At 43.1% G+C, this 15074-nt stretch overlaps 1 protein-coding gene across 1 annotated transcript in view; it reads right to left on the reverse strand.

Moving 5' to 3' along the window:
- SPOCK1 (SPARC (osteonectin), cwcv and kazal like domains proteoglycan 1) overlaps positions 1-15074 on the reverse strand; it is a 1898920-nt gene that overhangs the window by 332733 nt on the left and 1551113 nt on the right. The gene's annotated exons all lie outside the window — the stretch shown is intronic.

Raw genomic sequence — 15074 nt, forward strand, 5'->3', positions numbered from 1 at the left:
TGGACCTTAGTTCAGCCGACACCCAGGGAAAGCTAGGCAATCTGCACATTAAAACTAGACACCTAGAGGTATCCAGGGTGGTCTGACTTGCATGGCTCTCAGCACATTGTTTTATGATGAAAAAACCCCTGTCAACCCTCAAAGTTTGACTAAAAAAACATATTTTCCTCAAATTTCAGTGATGGAAGGTTCTGGAATCTGTGGGGAGCCACACACTTCCTTCCACCCAGCATTCCCCCCAGGTCTCCTGATAAAATTGGTACCTCGCTTGGTTGGATAGACCTAGTGCCTATGACAGGAAACGTCTCAAAATGCAGCCTGGACACAGCACATTTTTTCAATGATAATTGACCCTCTATTTCCTCTGTAGGTAGCTCTAGGTTTTGGACCGTAGCTAAGCCGACACATAAGGAAACTTAGCTAACCTGTACATTTTTGAAAACTAGAAATCGAGAGGTATCCAGTGTGGGCTAACTTGCATGGCCATCACCACATTTTTTTTTTAATGCCAGCTTTGTCTCAATAAACACTTTTTCCTCAAATTTCTGTGATGGAAAGTCCTGGAATCTGTGGGGAGCCACAAACTTCTTTCTACCTTGCATTTCCTCCAAGTCTCCCAATAAAAACAGTTCCCCACTTGAGTCAGTAGACCTAGTGCCCGCAACAGGAAATGGCCCAAAATGCAACATGGACGTAGCACATTTTTCCACCGGAAACTGACCCTCTTTTTCTGATGTGCGTAGCTCTAGGTTTTAGACCCTAGCTCAGCCGGCACCTAAGGATACCTAGCACTTGTACATTTTTGAAACTTAGACACCTAGTTGGTATCCAGGGTGAGCTGACATACGTGGCTCTCACCACATTTTTTACCCAGAATCCCTTGCAAACCTTGAAGTTTGACTATAAATACACATTTTCCTCCCATTTCTGTCATGGAAAGTTCTGTCATCTGCGGGGAGCCACAAGCTTCCTTCCACCTGGCATTCCTGCAAGCCTCCTGATAAAAATGGTACCTCACTTATATGGGTAGACCTAGTGCCCGCAAAAGGAAACGGCCCTAAATGCAACATGGAAGCAGCACATTTTTCCAATGAAAACTGACCCTGTGTACATTTTGAAAACTAGACACATAGGGAAATGCAGGATGGCCTGACGTGTGGACCACATTACGTTTTTTACCCATAAAGCCCTGCAAACCTCACACTTTACTAGAAGTCATGCATTTTCCTCACATTTCTGTCATAGAGACTCACAAAATCTGCAGAAATTCACAAAACTCCTGCCACCCAGCTTTGCCCCACCTGTGCTAATAAACCCACTGCCCCACTTGTGTGGTTCAGCCTTGTGCCAGGACAGAAACGGATCAAACCAAGGATAATGGGAGCCCCTGTATGGAGAAACCTATTGAACTTGGTTGATCTGTTCCTGTCAATGGCTCTAAGCCCAGCCACACAAGTGGTGTTTGTTGGCACAGGTGGGGCAATGCTGGATGGTAGGAGTTTTGTAGATTCCTGGGGATTCCAGAAGTTTCCATCCCATAAATGTAGGGAATATAAGTGTCTTCAGGCAAAGTTGGAGGTTTACAAGCCACTGCAGGTAAGTGTTTAGGATGCATGTGAAGCACACCACCCTGGACTCCTCCAGATGTCTAGATTTCAGAAGTGTCTGGGTCTGGTAGGTTTTTCCAGGTGGTAACCTACACAAGTCCAAAAAGTGAGGCTGATCACCATTGTAAGGTGGCCGATTTTGGAAAATGGAATTGCCCAAGCTCTCCTGCCCAATACGTAGAATCAACACCCAAAAGGGTCAAATGCCTTCTTGCTTGCTATTGAGATAAGATGTTTTAGTTCACAGGGAGAGCAGAAAGACTGTTACCCCCTTCAGTTGGGGTGGAGGCATAACTATGCCCATGGTGGTGGGCATCCCCCACCTCTCTCTTTTAAAACAAAATTCACTGGCATCTAGTGGGCTGTCTGCCCACCCGAGGAGCAGATCGCTGGCCACTGCCTCATCTGCCCTCTGGGTGGGCAGAAATACTTTTGTCCCCATTTGGTTTGGAAATAGGAATGGGGCTGCCCATTGTGAGCAGTCCCCACCCCTCTTTTATTAAGAACAACCCTGGTGTGTAGTGGCTTTCTGACCCTGGGGGTAGATCTGGGGTAATGAGCCCAATTTGACCCACAGTGGGGCAGAAAGACTATTTACATTTGTGTTTGGGCTGGGTGGTGGCATTGGCATGCCCATTTTGGGCATCCTCCACCCCTAGGTTTAAAATTAAATATCCCCTGGTGCCTAGTGAGATTTCTGCTCACAGTGGGGGCAGATCAGGGGCTATTGCCCACATCCACCAACCTGGGGGGCGGAGATAGACTGTTTTTTGTTTTTGGTGTCGGTGCGGGCATTGTCATGCGTATTTTGGGCAGCCCCCACCCGTAGGTTTTTAAAAAAACTAACCACTGGTACCTAGTGGGCTTTCCGCCCCGCCTGGGGGGCAGAAAGACTGAACTGGCAAAAATAATATGGGGGAACAAAAAGCCCTAACCCAAGGGGCTGCTTCCCCCTCCCTGGTGCCTAGTGGAGTGGATCCCTTCTTGGGGATTGTCCTCCTGCATCGATCCCCAAGCAGGGATCCACCAGGAAGAGTACCACTGGAAAGGAGAGATTCTCCCCTTTTCAATGATACCTCTCCCTTCTGCTTAGGTGCTTGAGGGGGCTGAGGTAGCCACCGAGCCCCTAGGCAGTGAAAGTGAAATGAGCTGATTGACTAATTTCACTTTTGCTTTCAGTTAAATGACATCAGCCTGTTGTGCACGCTGATCGTCATTTCCCTGAAAACCAAATACAGCCTCTGGAGTTAGGGAAACTGTTGCCCAGCTCCTGAGGCTATTTTTGGAAGAAGGAAATCCCTTTGGTGCTCGACCAAAGAGATTTCCTGTGCCATGTGTTTGGACCGCCAGGAGCAGCTAGACACCCATGAGCACCATGACGCCAGACAGCTCCTTGCCCCCCGACGCATGCAAGTGGTTAAATAATTGGATATTTTGATATTTATGGGTGCTTCCGAAAAGTGGACACATCAGGCATTTCTGACATGTGCATGCTGTGCCCCACCTCCACTCACCTTTGAGGTGCACTTCATTGATGGTAGCCACTGCCATTTTCTCTAATCCAATCAACTTCTGTAGCCATTGCTGCATTTTCCACTCAAGGGCTGCAATGCATTCTCATGCACCCTTGTTATATTTAGAAAACTGCTGTGCATCAGAGAACTCTGGAGTTAGCTGCTCCCTCGTGTAAGAAGACAGGCATAACAAAGGAAATATGCTACTGATCAGGCAAGGAAACCTTAAGGCCTCATTATGAGTTGTCCTGTGTTCTCTTAACAAACATTGGAATTACAAGTGATGCAGAGTTCCTAACTCTCAATAATACACAGCTGTTATAAAATCCAAACCCCTGGATAAATTTCAGCAGTTCAAACATGCCAGAATGCGGTGGAGGAACCAGGCCTTCTAATTAAAGCTCAGTGCAATAATGACCCTGCTGTTTAGAACTGTGCAGTCAGTGGGTCCTTAAACCTAGTTATGCTGCTCTGAAGGATGATGCACCTACAATAGATCTTGATTGCCCTCTGAAGGTCAAAGTTGTCACTCTACAAGAACCAGATCAATGAAATATTGTGCTTACAATGGATTCCATACCTAACCTCCCAATCATAGGTCTTTCAAAATCCACTGGTATACTCTAAAGCCTTTTCATCGACAGGGGAGCTGGATCAGCCAAAGCCCAGCACCTGCATGTATGTGTTTGTAAGCTTTAAAGTATAAAGATATAGATTTGACAGTCCCTGTTCAACATATACATGACCCCCCTCGTAGACATCGTCAGATTCTATGAACTCAATATAGTCTCCTACGTGACGACACTCAACTAATCCTCTCACTCACCGAAGACCCCCACAATGCCAAAGCCGACTTCTGTAATGCCAGGACCAATCTAGCAACATGGATGAAAAACAGCTGCCCCAAACTAAACAGCAATAAAACGGAAGACCTGATCTTCAGGAAGAACACCAGGACCAGAGTTGGTGGCCGGCAGAACTACACACGAAACTTCAGCATCATCCTTGACTGTAAACTATCCATGAATCGACTAGTAAACGCATTTGCCTCCTCCTGCTTCTATATCCTTCATATGCTCCGCCGAATTTTCAAATGGATCCCTACCGAAACCAGAAAGACAGTCACGCACATCCTGGTCACTAGCTGTCTCGACTATGGCAATGCTCTCTATGCCAGAGTGTCCTCCCAGCTACTTAAAAGTCTCCAGACTCTACAGTACACTGCAGGTAGACATCCTCAACCTTCCCAAGCATCACCCCACACCTCAGGAACCTCTACTGGCTCCCCGTTGATAAGAGATGCCAATTCAAAATTCTCACACTTGCATCCAAGGCTCTCCACAACCTAGGACCGTTCTACATCAACTACCAACTGAGCTTCTATATCCCAGCAAGACTACACTCCGCTTCACTAAACCACACACACACACACACACACCCTGCATTCCTCACAGTCGCATCGGAGGCTGCTCCTTCTCCTACACAGCAGCCAAGACATGGAATAGCCTGACCCTCCACCTACGAACAGTTCCCTCCCTGGCAGACTTAATAAGGAGACTCAAGGCATGGGTTTTCGATGGTGACATGACACCCTCAGAGCCCAGATACCCTTAGGGGTGATCTCGCTGTGCTTAACAAATGCAATGATTGATCTGAGTTAATGCATGAACTGCAATCAAGCCAGAAACAGCAATTAGTTCTCTCGGCTCCAGAGCTTAGCTGTCTGCTCTTCACACATTGACCAGGAGAAATTCAGAGTTAATTGTAAACACTTAAAAAGTGGTGACCTCTTCATGATACAGCCCGTGCTGCTTTAAAGTTTTTCTTTTAAATTTAGGTCACAGTTTTTAATTGCAGGGCTACAGCTGTGTTTTGTGCAATGAGCTCTTAGGTGAGTTGTAGTTCAATTCCATTCCAAGTCACATTCATCAATGAATTTATATTGCTGCTGAGAAACAACTGAAGTTTATACAATATTTTGTTCAAGCATGTCAAATCCTGCTTTTGTGGCCACGTGGCAAGTAGACATACCCAGACATGAGGTCTGGCGGTGTCTGCTTCTGATGCCCCAGAGTCAATGCTACTATGGCTCTGCAAACTAGGCCAGATAAGTTCTTTCAGGATGTGACTCTCAGTGGTAGTGATGGCAAGACACCATGGGATTCCCAGGAGGTTAGTGTGGGAGTACAACAAGCTCATCACCCAACAAACATACAGCAAGTGTTTTCCTTTACATAAGGAAGTTATTTAATGCACTTTAAAAAACAAACATAAAGCTACCTACTGTGTAGGTACTCAGCATCTCTGGTACAGGGCCACTGTACAATGCTTACACCTCCTTACCCCCTGTAATAGGGCACATCTGGTTTGGGTCTCATGGACAGGTGCAATACTCGTCCATCTCAGCAGAGCTGTGGTCTCAGTCTCTCAGTTGTGTCCTTCTCACAACTTAACAGACATCTTTGAAGGCATCTGCCTTGCCTCAGCAAGCATCAGTCTGTGTCCTCCCTCCAATCGTGGACGATGCAGCAGCCCAACAAAAGATCTATGTGTACCCTGCAAGAGACAGCTTCAAACTTTACATGAAGAGTGACTTGGCAGCTGGACTGCAAGAGGGTACATCTAAATAGCACTTTGTTTCCCACACTTACTCTGTGGCCGTTGATGAGTCAGAGGGTAACCCTAAGGGAATGGCTCAGTTCCAGTAGACAAGTGGATGAGTTCTCAGGTGCAAAGGCTGTTTGCGAGGGTCAAGGAGTACCAGCGGCCTTTGAACTAGGTGAATCTGTGCCCTCTGTGTTTTCCCTTGGGAGTGTGGTGATGGCTCCCGTATGATGCCCTTTGTCGCCTCCTTGCTTTCTCCAAGAAGATAGACTACCTTCTTTATGGACTTCAATTTCCACCTAGCTCACTTGGTATGGTTCATGATGCATATCAGGAACAGGCATCAAGACTGATGGATGTTACCTGAATTATCCAGGTGCTCTCGCATTTGCAAACATCATTGCAGATTTTAAGACGTTGTTTTCTCAGCATATCGATGTTTAAGTCCCTTCCAAATGAATTTCACGTTTCTGAATAAACAGAGTTCGGGGTTTCTAAAAACAAATGGCTGCTTTTTACACTATGCTGCGATGGATTGACACGACAAAATACTTACTTTCTCCTCACTTAGCCCTGCGTGAAGCACACAGTGATGTTTAGTTTAAATAGTGTCTATATTTTGGTTTGGTTTCTAGCAACAGTATAAAGCTGATTTCTTCAACAAAGGCAATTATTCTGAGAAAAGAATAAAAGCGAGACGATCTAAGCGCATCACATTGCTGCAGATGGCTGTTGGATATGTTCAAGACCTTAATAATTTGAGGACCGGTCTAGTACACAGGACCGCTTCAACGTACTCTCATGACATTCTTAACTCTCTCTGAAAAGTATTAGGAGTTTTTGAATTCCAGATAAAGGAGAGCAAAAACATCAATGTATTCTACTTTACCAAGGAAGGTCTCTATTAGGAGTCCCTTAGACATTGATAATCCCGCAATGAAATTACTAGGTAGCAATAATTTTGGGATGCAGGAATACTGTCTGATTACAAGTCTCCGGCTAAAGGTCTGGGATATTATAAAAGTCTGTGGAACTGGGAATACGACATCTGATTCCCACAGTAATTCCACTTTTTTCAGCCCATACCTACCTGGTAATGTCATCAGTTCTGAGCAAGTGGAATATCTGGGGTTGGTCCTAGGACTGCAGGCTTCTAGTGTTCCTTCCTAGTTCAGCTGGAAACCTCGTTTCCAGCCAAATCAAGAATTACACAGAGATTAGATGCGCCCTGTGATGCAAACCAGGAGATAAGTAGCTGTCTGTGAAGTTATTAAACAGTGTTCTTAGTCCGTGTATGGCATTGTATAATTAGGCAGTTGACTCAATAAGTTGTGGGCACGAAGGGCAACAAAAAGTAAAAAAAAAAAAGATTTGTTGTTAATTCTTTGCTTAAATATAATCTTTGCTCATGTAAAACATTACAAAAGTGTTTTTACTACACAGAGGTGAAAATTAACATGATGGAAAGCCTTTAGTAATTAGCACCAGCTAAGTATGCTGCCTACTACTGAAGGTACTGAAGGAGACAAAATCACCTAGCAGGTATTATAAAGTCTTTATTGTCAGCAACTCTTATTAACAAAAATATTATCAAACAAGAATAATAGTATTTACTAACCAAAATATGCTCAGCTTGAGCTCAAGCATTAAGATAGCCAATAAATCTCACCGGTGAAATTTATTGACTCTATCGATGTTTTTTTTTTTTTTTTAATAGGAAAACTGTTGTGGATGCATTTGCATTGGTAATTTTTGAACGGGTTTATTAAAACATTACAGATGCATTCAAAGACACACATGCACCAGCAGCAACCATTTTGAATTAATTTTAATATGTTAACAAATCTATTCGAAAATGGCCACAGATGGATGCTTGTGTATCCTCAACAGCCATCGTAAAATGCATTTGTAATATTTTAACAAACCCATTTAAAGATGGACATAGTGGATTGAATGCACATCTGCACCCATCTTTGAAAGCATTTGTTAAAATAACACAAACACATTTATGGTGCCTGTAGCGCTTAAGTATATGCATTTCTTGATATGCAATTGAGATACTTAGATGCTGCAGCTATAACCTTGTTGTCAGGAGTTTGGTACTCTTTAAGCATTCAAATGGAATCATAAGAAACTTCTTAGAAACAAAGAAGTATTCTGGATAGCACTGGAGATCAAGGATTTAGACGCCAATTTGAACATTAATACTGGATTCAAGCATTCAAGGATTACAAACTCTGTTTCACTTGTACTTTCATGAGAGGAGCCCTCAACTTGTACAGACTTTGTTTATATTTCTTTTGAATCACAAATTCTATTCAAGTATTGCCAGTGGCGAGGTAGTTAATGTATATTTTCAGGAGTGACGGCATGACCCTAACATACATTCATTATGCTACAGTTGTTAATCTTGTTACATTTAGAATCATTCATTACAAACTTGATTTACAATTCACTCTAGCTGTAGGAAGTCACAGTGCTTTCACCAATCATGCAGAATGGGTTATACAGATATTGTTATAGGATGCCAATGCTTCTTCAGTGTAGGGACAGGCAAGTGAAGGTATAGAGTGTCTCTATTTTACTGGTCTTATGCCTCTTTTCCAAGGTCTACTACTAACCAGCATCAGTATCCTTTGCATGACTATCAGTAGGCTCCAGGAAGTGTAGATATTAGCATGTATGTATTACCGCAGAGAGTATGGCATTACCAGTGGTGGTAATTACCCTCATTACAAAAATATACTAGGAGGAAGATATAATTTTGTGCTGATGCCTTAAGTTAGTCAGGAGAAAATGTTCTGCCACTGGTGAAAGGTACAAATGCCCAGATATTATGTCTGACACGAACATTACAGCCACAATGATTTCTCAGCCATTATGTTTGTGCTTGGAGACCACATCTGGACTGCTCCTCAAGTAGTGACAGCTGGTTGTGGTGTTGCTTTTTAGGTCTTGGCTACAGATAGCCTTTGCTCTCTGTTGTCCAGAGTGTCAGGAGTGCAATAACCTGGTAATCTGGATCTAAGAGGAGTGATGATAATAGTCCCATTTTATTGAACCCAGTAACAACCCTGCCAAGGATATTGATGATGATCTGCATTGAAGAGCAAGATAAAAGTTTACTCATTTTTCTGAAAGGCATACATTTTGGAGTTAGGCAGCATTTCAAATGAAGTTATTTATTTATCCACAAAATGGGCGAGGTATCCATCTCAAAGGCGCCTCTTCATAATGTTGGGAATGTCAAGTAGAGCACAGTGGAGCAGAGGGTTTGGACATGAGAATAGAATTAAAATATCCTCCTTGGGTACCAAGGACCAATATCATTGGTACTCAATGTTCCTTGCCTAGGGCTTTAAAGGTTGTCATTCTTTTAGGCCAGGAAAAACAGATTGATAGATAAAAGCATGATCAGGTTTGTGTAATTGAAGGAGTAACCAGGCAGACACATTCTGAACAACCTGATGTCTCTTCAGCAAATATTTTCAAGTAGAGGGCTTTGCCATAGTCTATTCAAAATAGGATAAGAATTACTTTTCTCTGGGTGGCAAAATCTAGGAAAGGTAGAATTATTTACCTGAGTCTTAATCAGCAAGAAACAAGTAGGACTACCTTTAGAGATTCGTGGAACAAAAAAGGAATTGACTTGAATATGAATCTTAGGGTTAATAGCCAGATCTACAGGTTCTGGAAGAGGTCTTGGTACCAAAAAAAGGTCTATAGCCCTAAAAACCAGCACCTTTATTTTGTCAGAGTTTCAGTGTACTGGCTGTCATCTAATATAGCCATAGAACCCGCCGTAGCGGGCTCTACCGGCTATTAAAAGCCCGCTCCCTGCGTTAAATGCCCGAGCCGAAGGCGAGGGCATTTAACAAGGGAGAGGGACTTTAATAGCCGGTAGAGCCCGCTACAGTGGGTTCTAAGGCTATTAGAACATTCTGCCACACAGGGCAGAATGTTCTATTAAAAAAAAAAAAAATGTTCACGGAGCCCGATGGGATTTAAATCCCCTCGGGCTCCGTGAGGCTTTGTTCACAGCTGTTGCTGTGAACAAAGCGAACATTGGAATGTTGGCGCTGCGGGCTTTTACCGGCCAGTAAAAGCCTGCAGCACTCCATTGTTTTCAATGGAGCCTCCAGCATTCCAATGTTCTAATTTACCTCAGAAACCAATAAGGAGTGAAAGCTGATTGCATTATTGGCACGATACACCTAACTGTACAAGAAGTTAGGCATTTTCATCAGAGTGTACTACTCTCACACTGCAGAGACTCTATGTAAATAGTCTTAAGACTAAATACAAAAGGATCAGTCTAGAGACACTGTATCCATCCGGTGCCATATCCTTCTCTGACAGATGCCCTAGATGTATTCATAAGTATCTCTCCTCTTCAATTTCTCTTGGGCCTCTTTGCTAACCTTAATATGCATCACAGATTTTTATAGAACACGGGAGAAAGAATGATGCTGTTAGAGATCATGCTATCAAAAATGCAGCCATCACATGCTCTGCAAATTTAGAAATCTGACTGCTTCAATGGAATTTTGCACAGCAGCAGAATCACTTGTGCTACAACACGTGGAAGGAGAGTGCAGACTGCCCTTTAGTTTGTTTGCCAATTTAGCCTTAGTGTCCCTTGGAGCCATTCTTCATTTTGAAGGCCCCATGGGGGAAGTGAAAAAATCTCACTGTCTCTTCATACTGCTTACTTTCTCTTTAAGGTTTAATCGTTATTGTGCTTGCCATCTCATCCCAGTTCAGACCCAGCTATATATAAATCAGTCTTGACCCTGCTACCAATGGGAGCAGTCCAGCCTGATCTGCCAAGCCAGGTCCTCCCTGGACAGGATTCAAGCATCCTGGGACTGGTTTCAGGGTATCACCCTTCATCAGCCAGGCTAGCTTGAATCCAATGGCGCAGCAAGTAAGGGACCCACGTCTGGGCATACCCTAGCCACTTAGGGTGCACAAGGCAATATCACAAAATGAAATGATTGACGGAATGCTGCAACTTTTCAAACACTCTCCCCCAATCACAGATCTGGGTTTAATCCATTGTTATTTTGCTTGCCACGACATCCCAGTGGATTAAACCCAGATATGTGACTGGAGGTGAGTGTTTGCGTTGTTCAGTACTCCATCCATCATTCTTTTGTGCTCCTTTCTCTTCACTGCCTTTAAAAAGGAGAGTATTTAATTGAGAATGTGCTGCATTAACTGCATAGCCTTGGTGCTTATATATAAACCCAATTGTGGTTATGTTACAATATCAAGAAACAAATATACTCTATGACTACAGTAAAACTAAATGCAAAAAAACAAAAAACAAAATCAACAACAGCATTCTCCTGCTCTCTATCAAATGTTTGAAATACTAGAAATACACATCCATGTTATATCTGTAAGAAAATAGGTTGTTAGTTGGGAAGGATGTAAATCCTGTGCAAACAATAAAAAAAAAACAATTGTCTTTTTACTGGGAACCAAATACCCCAATGTAGCACTTGACTCTCTCAGGTAGTGAAGCAGAGAAGTGCAAGGCCTACTTAGGAGCGGTAGTGTGGTCTAGTAATGTCCATTTGCTGGCAGGCAGCAACAACACTCAATAAATTAATGTCCAGTCAGTGCGTTCTCTTTTAAAAAGGAAAAGCAAATGTATTAAACACACATACTACTAAATACGACACATGTACATCAGGTAGATGAAAATACCATTGGTGGCACCCTCATTACACATTTCACCCCAGACGGTGCTGAACCCCATATTTAAACTAGCACCCCACCCATATCAGGTGCAACATCACAGGTTGTGTCATTTTATTTGGGGCAGGCCAATTGGCTTTGATTAGGGGGCATTAAATCAGTAGCAATACCCACATATTAAGTTTCATCATTATAACTAATTAAATCAATAACTAAATTCAAATGCATGTATTATTCATATAAGCATTACAATTTCCATCAATATACATTAACAATAAACATTATAAAAAAGTATTTTAATTATTTCGAAACGTGTGCATGAGTATTTCTCCTAAATACTTTAAGCAATATATTGCAGCCACAGAGCCAACCACAAGGCGATCCTGCTCTCCTAACTTGAAGAGCAAAAGCACTAACTTTAAGTTTACTTTAAATTCAGCAAAACCTCTTCTGGGTTGTACTCATAAGGCTTCAGGAAGCATAGGGTTATTTTTTGTAAAAGTTGCCTGGAGAGTTGCTGCACCTGTTGCAACAACCAAAACACTTGATCACATTGTAAGTGGTGCCTCTGCCCATCCTAGGGCACTACAGAAGCAAACATGATATTAGAATTGGCACTCACAGGGCATTACGGTGCTCGTCGAGGGTCAGTTTCCTGAATATTTGAACAGTCTGTCTCCCACCGGTTTCATTTGATTTTTTTTGTTGCACCACCATGTGTTTTCTTTTTTAAGTTGTCTTCTTGTGGGTTCTTTGCTTCCATCTGGAGCATCAACAAACTCAGAGGCTTAGCTGGGGCCCGCAGGTGGGGCCCCAAGGCGCAGCACCCATCCTCAGGTGCCGTATGGGAGCCAAACACAGTCCTTTATGCTCCAGCTGAGCAGGAGCACTACTCTCTCTCTTCTTCACTCGAAAGGGTTGGCCTTTCTCTTTTGTTCAGTGGGTCTGGGTTGTACCAAATTATCAGATGCAGATTTTCCTCCTCACCCTTTTCTTCCTATGAATTGAGCCAATCAGATGCAGATTTTCCTCCTTACCTCTTCATCCCCTTGAACTGAGCCAATCACTGATAATTGCTCCTTTTGTGTGGTTAGTCCTTCGATCCTTTTGCTAGGGGTCAGAGTAGTGAATGTTGTCCAGTGTGTGGGGGGGGGGGAGTTGGGGACAAAGGCCATGATCTGATTATGTGCTGAGCCAGATAAATACACCAATTCCTGAAGTCCTATAAGATGTTTATTTAGTGTAATTTCAGAACTGCAAAATCAAACTTGGTGTGTATTTGTTCACCCAGTTTGACACCTTGCTGGACTGTGTAGTGGTAAGAGCAGCAAAAGTTAATGTTAGGGTAGATTTCTCCATGTGTGTAATACAGAGAAAGCACTACAGATATTTCAGTAAACCCCACTGGCCTTTCTATGAATTCCCACTAATAATATAGGGTCAATCCCAGGTCAGCACCAATCCTTGCAGAATCCTTTCTGTTCGCAAATACTTGGCTGCAAACAATGATCGTCTTACATGTGCAGCATGCACGTGTTCACGAGTAACCAGCCCAGTGCCCTTGACCCTAGCTGCATCACATCTGCCTTAAAAGGCTGGCGCTGGTGATAAACACCCTCTGTCCAATTACCTTAAGGTTACTGTGCGACTCACACCAGTAAATGCCCAAAAACCAGTAACTCAAAAGTTTAAACTTCTGGTAGACAAACCAAGTTGCTACAATATCTAATTTAATGTATGGAAATCTGCTTCTAGGACGTCCTTCCAGAGTGAATGAAAGAAGACAAAATTGTATGTTTAATTCTTTGAACCCAGCAGTCCACTGGACCACCAAGTGAAATTGTTTTTGCTGAGCAGAGGATGGACATGTGTACTCCCTTCAGGAATGTAGCTTTTCTGACTACCGACCAGTACAGAAATGTACCAAAACCCCATCTATAGCCAGCAAGGCATGGGAGAAACTCGTCACGACCTCAGAAAATAAATACAACCCTCTGTAGAGCAGTGAAAGGTTAATCCCACGGTGGGGTGGAATTGTTATATTTCTGCTGGTATTGTAAAGTTGAGTCAGCTTTTCAAACCAATGTGAATATGGAGTGTATTTAGATTTGTTGTCCCAGATTTAAACGAACTGGTCTTGTTGAACGGATCAGTCACCTTCAGCAGCAGGACGAACCCTCTGGTTATCAGAATGTTCATTCATCCACACTTTCTGTAGTGGATGGGATGTACCATTTACCAGTAGAGCATTAATTTTCATAATATGGCTTCAGACATTTGTTGGACTGTGGAAAGTGTTTCAATTAGCATAGTCCTGTCAGGAATAATCAGGTAGTTTATAGATTGAGGATTGTGTCAAGCGAACCTCCATAGCATTTTTCTATTTCACTTTGGTGGACCCGCTTCTTGATGCTGGAGTGCTGTGACTAGCAGGTCAGTGATGATAAAGATGAGGACTTTCTGGGCCACAATAGTCAAAGCACTATTTAAACAAATGAAAGTCACATGGAAGATACTCGAAAACGTACTGTGTTGCATTGGCCTTTCATTTGCCCTTTACATCAATAACTGTTTCCTGTTCCTCACTTTTGTCGTTTTTCCCTTCTATGGTTCATCCGGTTTCCTCACCTCTGCCTGCTTGGCTGTCTTTGCCTTTGGCAATTCAATTTTGCTTTGTCATATTGATGTGCCCTTTCCCTATTCTTTTCACTCTGCAGAAACTCCCTGGCTTCTTATTTGTCTGCTGCCTTAGTGTCTTTCTTCCAGCTTGGCTTAGGTTCACAGCAGCCTGCCATTCTGAAGTAGGTGAGTAAACATAATACAACGTCTTACTGCAGAACACCTTGATGCTTAACAGTGATACTACACTCCCGTGTGTTCTATTCTCATTTACTGACTCATTCACATACGAGGGAACATGCAAGCATACCATGCTATAGCACAGGACTTAAAAACTGAAACCGTGGTGCCTCAGAAGACTCTGGCATTCTGAAGTCTTTCACTCTCTCTCACCAATCCCCCTTCCCCCTATTATTAAGTTCTGCTTTGTGCTTTCTCACTTTTACGAGCAAAGCCATGTTCTGGGGACTGGGGTAGATTGTCATCAGAACCTATTTGCTAACAACTGCAAATCCTGCCAAGTCTTGAAAAACTTTTGATCATTACGCTGCAGGATTTCTGCTGGCGTTCTCCATGCAGAGAAACAGAGCTAGCACCATTCCCAGCAAATGGGAGATTTTTCATGTGAGTAGGGAGAGCTCAAGACACTGACTGCTCAGTAGATCAGAACCAATGTCTTGTCTGTTTTGCACTGAAGGCTAACAATGTACATTCAGGATGTTAGTAGGCTCATCTCTGCATTGGCAAAGGGTTATGATCCTTGCTATGACATATGATGACTTACTGCTATTTTGAATGTATATATGACTGGGGGATGATGGAAGGATGGTCCTCAGTTTTGAGTTCAGAGCATGATCTGAGCTCACATCGTACTCTCAATAGGACGGATCAACTGCTGCAGACCAAGGTGTGATGTTTAGTTAGCCATCTGCTTCTTTTCAGTTAGACTCCGGGGCTTCTCACTGACACGTTTGCAGAGTGGATCGTACCTCTGATGTAGGAGTTGGCTGCAAGGAATTTTGTG

This window comes from Pleurodeles waltl, chromosome 7 (genome assembly GCF_031143425.1).
Source record: "Pleurodeles waltl isolate 20211129_DDA chromosome 7, aPleWal1.hap1.20221129, whole genome shotgun sequence".
NCBI classification, from domain to species: domain Eukaryota; kingdom Metazoa; phylum Chordata; class Amphibia; order Caudata; family Salamandridae; genus Pleurodeles; species Pleurodeles waltl.